The sequence below is a fragment of the Acromyrmex echinatior genome, chromosome 1 (genome assembly GCF_024713525.1).
Source record: "Acromyrmex echinatior isolate Ae372 chromosome 1, ASM2471352v2, whole genome shotgun sequence".
Lineage (NCBI taxonomy): Eukaryota > Metazoa > Arthropoda > Insecta > Hymenoptera > Formicidae > Acromyrmex > Acromyrmex echinatior.
Window position 1 is genome coordinate 5,910,672 of NC_141852.1, and position 6,594 is coordinate 5,917,265.

At 40.4% G+C, this 6,594-nt stretch overlaps 1 protein-coding gene across 1 annotated transcript in view; it reads right to left on the reverse strand.

Annotated features, from left to right (window-relative positions):
- Positions 1 to 5,383, reverse strand: part of LOC105149261 (uncharacterized) — a 433,940-nt gene extending 428,557 nt beyond the window's left edge. Inside the window, exon 1 of the mRNA XM_087409169.1 lies at positions 3,118 to 5,383. The gene's annotated coding sequence lies outside the window, so the exon portion shown is untranslated. The remainder of the gene's footprint in view (positions 1 to 3,117) is intronic.
- Positions 5,384 to 6,594: the final 1,211 nt, after the last annotated feature.

The window sequence follows — 6,594 nt, forward strand, 5'->3', positions numbered from 1 at the left end:
GATCGATAGAGGTTCGTCGACTCCGCGACTGACTGACGGCTCGTACTTGATGCCGATGGGTTTAGTTCATAACTTTCTCGGACAGTACGGAAGCCCGAAGCCGCGGTAGCATCAAAAACTCGGATTTGCATAATCGTAAACAGTCGGACGTCAATAAATCCAAGATGCGAGATAAAACGGTGCTTCCCGAAACATTAGCAACTACCTTGATACGCATAGGTTTCTCTTATTTGGATTTGTCATTAAATGAATCGACAAAGAATAGAAAAGCGTTTTGTCAGAATTTTACATTATCCTGAATGTCACAATAATAAAACTCAAATTACAAATTCCCTCAAAGTAAAATCTTCAAAATTGGCTGAAGAATAATAGTGAATATTTCATAAAATGATAGAGATGAGTGTATGTTATCAGAATTTTATATTCCTAAATGTCACAATATTTAAGCTCGGATTCAAATTCTCTTAAAATAAAATTCTCAAAATTAATTAACGAATGATAGATTTTTCATTAAATAAATTGATACAAAGAAGAATATATTTTGTTCAAATTTTACATTAGCCTGAATATCATAATATTTATAATGCATCAAAATTCTTAGAGTAAATGCTCAAAATTGATCGATGATTAATTTTTATTTATAAACTATATACATGCTGTTTACATTCTGAGATAATAACAAAAAATCATTTTGTCGTTCTGATAACCTATAGTCCATTACATCTCGATATTTATCAAATTAAGTTCGACTTTGAATTTTACAACATAATATTAGAGGAAGTTGAAAGTAGCATTGGAGCCAATTTAGTTCATTGTATTATATCAGGTATATCAGTAGCATCAGGATACGTGTATACACTGAGAAAAACATTAACTTGACTAAATAAGTTTAGTTTTTATCTTTATATATTTTTTTTATTCAAATATATTATATTTGATTTAAATACATTTTTCAACGAAATAAAGACGAAGCAAATTAATTAAACTACTAATTAATGTTTCTTTTTATCAATATAAGTTAACTTCAGTTTAACTTATTCTTCATCTTTTTCTAAGACTGGTATAAGCCAGACAGATCCGAAAATCTGTTTTGCAATACACTTGAAAAATTTATCGTATTGCAAGTGTAATATTAGCCTTGCATGCGATATTAAAAATCGTTCGAGTTGTCAGACGAAGAAAGAATTAATCCCGAAACACAATAAGTGCAGTAAGTCTTAAAAAATCAATCAATCATATGGATTAATTTTAAACAGAATCGTAAGGCTCATAACTTGTTCTCATAAGATTTGTAAGAACTGGAATTCTTATAACTATAAAGTTGTTGTGCATATGCAGCATCTTTACAGATACTTTTTTGCTAACTACAAGAATTGCAAAAAATCGTAGATATTTATGAATAATCGTACGTCTTAGAATTACAACTCCAATTATAAGTTCGTATAATGGACTTTCTACAATAAGCTTTTAATTTTCAAGCTGTAAGAAATTGATCAATCATAGTCGATCATTCTTCTTATATTCGATTGCGGTTCAATTTCTTACGGCTTGAGACTTAAAGCTTAGTAATGGCTTATTATAGAAAGCCCATAAGTCTTATGAACATTCTTACAATAAGTCGTTACTTAAGTTAAATCTTAAGCCGTAAAAAATTGATTGAGTCACAGTCGAATGTAAGAAGAATAATCGACTATAATTGATCAATTTCTTAAGGCTTAAGACTTAAAGCTTAAGTAATGGCTTATTGTAGAAAGCCCACTATGAAAACAAATTACGAGCCTCATGATTCTGCTTAGAATTGAATCAATAGTTAATTATTCCCCTTACATTCGACTGTGATTGGCAAATATCTTACTAGCTTAAAGCTTACTATTGTATTATTGTATTTCGAATGCCTATCGCCTATTATGTTTGAGGACTAACAAATCATATTTCAACAATTCAGCCATTTGATCAATGCGATTAGTCAATTCTCCGTCCAAGATCTCGGAACGATTTCAAACATAGTGGACACAAGGCTTTAAAAGTAGAAAGGGATGAAAAGAGCATTCTACAATGAGTTGCAAATACCCCGTCAATAGTAATTGTTGATGCTTCTTGGCTGTCGCGAAACATTGCAACTGGCAAAGGGATGTTTGCAGCTCGTTGTAGAATGTCCTTAAATTGAATCAAAACTAAGGGTGCTTTCCAACAATTCACCTACACAAGTAACTCTGTAACACAGTAACACATATAATTTCATGCTTTTCAACTACGATACAAGTCGACACAATCGTGTACAGTTAAAATGCTGTGTTCAACTGTATTGTCACTTTATATCACTTCACGAGAGAGAATACCAAATTTTTATATTTCATTATTATTTATTTTTCTAAGAGTGATACTTCGATAAGAAGTTTTAAGATTACATTCAGATATATTCGGACATAGGTGTACTTCTACTTTATTTCACTCTGAAATAAAAAAGCTAATTGTAAACAACGTTTCAGTTACAAATCGACAATGTATATTACTGTGTCACACCAATCTATGACCGTGTTTCGCTGTCGGAAAAAGAAACTTAAAAGTAAAACTAACATTGAAACGGTCAAGTTAAGAACTTTTTTCATCAGTGTACGTTCACGTCACAACGACAGTAATAATTTCTACGACCGAGAAACGTCCGCCATTTTGCTTCTATTTCACGAATAACATGGGCCGCATCGTAGACATGCAGGTAAATTTTGGGGACTTCCCTTAGTAACACTTCCTTTAGTCGACTGCGCCAGTAATATTCTGTCTTTGTTACTCATAGAATGCAAAAAAAGATAGAACAACATTTGTGTTGACTTATGGAAAGTACCCTTTATATACCAAAGTCTGACTTTTGTGGTTGAACTTGTGTACTTTTGAAGTCTACGTGAGATGTATTATGTTTGATATTCAGCGAAAGCAAGGAAGAATTCTTAATTCTTTAAGAAAAATCAACTATTCTTCTCACATTTGATTGGTCGATTTCTCACGGTTTATGATTTATTGTAAAAAGCCTCTTAAATATACGTATAAATCGACTATGAATATCAGTTCTAATGCAGTCAAATACGGGAATAAAAAAACAGATCTTTCATTATTGCTTACCAAAACTTCCTTGCGCTCCACGGAGATGTTCCCGGAGACCGTTTTGCACCTCGCACCTTCCTCGCTTAATCCGAGCAGGCGCCTATCACAGAATTTCCACTTTTTCGCAATCGTTCGGCACACGCACTCCCGTCGGGCGACGATCGCTCAACGATTAACTACAGTTCGAGTTTTTTTCTCTCTTTTCAAAGAAGTTCGCGGCGAGGCACAATGAACACGATTGTCACAGACAGACAGGAATCAGATTCCGTTCGCGGAGTCCGAGTTCCGGCGACACGTTCAACGTCCGAAATTTTCGCCGAAAACGATTTCCCTTACCCGATTCCTCTTCGTGGGATTGCAAGATCAACGCGACGTGCAAGATCAAACCGACGACCGTTCGAAACTGCCGGACTGCGTCCGAAACTTACGAAACGACCGAGATCACGCGACGTGCACGACTTTACGGCGTACTGACGAGCCGTTTGAAAATTTTCAAACTACTTACACTGATATTTTCACGGCCGACAGGTGGCGCTTAAACAAACCGGTGACACGCGCTCGCGCGTTTTGTTTTGAAATGCGGGCGCAATAGCGAGAGATGATCGCGCGCGCGAAAGAAAAACAGAAAGAAACAAAAAACTATCCACACGTTCGGCGCACTGTATTGAACCACGGGGACGGTCACATTACTCCCATGCGGCGGGTTGGTCGCCGTCGATGATGACGTCCAGCTGCTGAAGCTGCTTTTAGCCGTAAATCTCTTGGAGCCGTACAAAAGAATGAAAGAAGGCCGGCAAATTGCGCGTGGTCGTACGAACTCTCGGGATTTCGCAATATCATGGGCATAATCCTATGGCGCGACGTCGTTCCACCTCGTCTCTATCTATATTTCGGAGGCGTCCTTCACTCCGTTCGTCTGGTTTACGTGTGTTTACGTCGACGCGGCGATTCGACACAGCAGTCGACAGCAGTAGCACCTGCAGCACTGACTGACCCGGATCATCTCATCGCGGGCGACTCAGAGTCGACGTCGACACGCCGGCGGCGTTTGCAGTGTTTGCACGTCGGTGTTTCCGCACGCGGTCTGCTGGTCGCGGACTGCCGGCGCGACGGCATGGCGCGCGGCGTTTCCGCGTTTCCGTGCCGACGACGATAAGACACACACCACGATCACCCGGGGAAACGTCCTCTGACCGTCGTCGGCGCACCCGTACTGGCCCGTACCGTAGAACCCGCGTTACGGCGGAAACGCGCGGAGAGACGGAGCACGCAGAGACGGAGAACGGAGAAGAGGAGGGAAAGAAGGAGACACGACTGGTGGGCGACGCGACGAGCGACGAGCGACGATGTGCGACGACGTGCGACGACGTGCGACGATGACGCGCGAACGGAGAGAGACGACGAGGCGCGGACGTGGCCGCTGGTGGCCGACTGCCTGCGACTCCCGCCGACGGATAAACGAACAACGGACGGACGGATGGACGTCTCACGTCCCTGCCGCCACGCCGGGTGGGCGGATGAGGGTGCGCTCTGAGCGATCAGCTGATCGCCACGCGCGGCTATAAGGCTGCTATGGTAACTCGACGTCAGCCGTCAGCCGTCAGCGGCTGGCTCCGATTCCTCCACCGGTCGGGCTGGGGCTGCACACGCGGCGGCGATTCATTTCGGTGCGGCTCGCACGTTAATCGTTATCTTGTGCGATGCCGTGCGACGCCGTGCGATGGCTGCTGTGCGACTGTGACTTCCTCCGCTGTGTACTTATATCGCGCGCACGTGCGAGCGACGACGGTCTCGCGTGCGTGAATGCGTACGTGAGCGGGCACGCGCGCGTCAATGACGGCGCGCGCAAGTACAAGCGATATCTTTCTTTCTCTCTCTCTCTCTCTCTCTTTCTCTCTTTCACGCAGTTGGATTTCTTTTCTTTTTCTTTCTCCTTAAAAGCGTCGATTCGCGCGGCAGGAGACACGTGCGAGAAGAGAGCAAGAGAAGACACGAGGCAGGTTCAGAAAGAAAAAGAAAGAGAGAGAAAAGAGAGAGAGAGAAAGAAAGAGAGAACGACACAGAGAAGGAAAAAAAAGAGGAAAGAGAGAGTGTCGTCGTAGAGCGACCTAAGCACCTAAGCGCGACTCGTCACACGGCTTGAACGGCGAGCGACGGCCGTGCGTGACAGGAAGGAAAATCACGAGGCGAGCGTGATGGTGGTGGCGCGAGCGACAACGTACGCCATCCGCTCGTGTCGGCAGCCGGGCGTGCACTGCCTTCCCGAGTCGTCGGTTGGTTCTCCATCCTCGATTCCAGCTTCGGCTGGTTGGTTCGCTCGCTCGCTCGCTCGCTCGCTCGCGCGCGACCGAAGTCGCCGCTCGCTCGTATCGCGTGCGCCGAGACGACGACGGTCGACGCGCGACGGGCCGGCTCTCTCGATGGGGTACCGCATGCGGTTGGATAGGTAATCAATTAGGATATATCGATTGGAATCAAAGTACTTTTCGGGAACATATTATTGTATGTGGGAAAGGATCGGAGTGACTCTTGATCTTTTCGTCGGAGCCGACTGCACCTGACGTCTCGATCGGTACTGACCTAAGTCAATCTAATATTTTACTTTCCTGCTTAATGTACGAAGATCGACAGTCTGTGCGGCAGGCATATTATTGTTTTGAAATAGACGTGGTAAAGTATTGTAAGATAAATATTTCACTTATACATATATTTATTTATGTTTTTTAAATTAAGAGTCCTTCGTTCTTGTAATAACTTATATATTATTTACTCGAGTGTGACCAGAATTGTTTAGGAGGGAAAGTAAATTAGAGTGGTGACTTCTGAACTGAGAGAGGGGGAGAAGGTGGTAGTCGAGTAGTGAATTATTGGATTTTTTTATATTATTTTTAATTAGTTGCTAGCACACAAGTCAAAAATCACATGTATTTAATTTATTAATTTATTTTATTTTTCTCTTAAAATTGTAAACTGATTTGAACTGAAAAAACTTAAATTTTTATAATATTAGCTGTCTTGAATTTTTAGAAAATCTTTGTATAACTTTCGTCTCCAATTCTTTCTTCTTTTCCAAAATTAATTTCTTGTGAATACTGCACAGTTTCTTTTGACTACGCTCATATTAATTTATATATATATATATATATATATATATATATAACATTTTGTGTGTATAACATTTTTTTTAATTTGAATAGCTTTGTTTATAATTGATGATAATCATCATAATTAACATTGATTGCGTAGCAATATAATTATTCAATAAAATATAAAATGATTATAATAACAATTGAAATATAAAATACTATGTAATAAACATTCTAATATAAGACTAAGAGTTGAAATGAAATGTAATACAATTTTAAACAAAAATAAAACAGATTTAAAAAATATAAGAGAATAATAAGGTTTTTCAAAGAAAATCAAAATACAATTATTACTTATCGTAATAAAAAAAAAGGATATGTCGCTCATTCATTACAATAATGACATAAC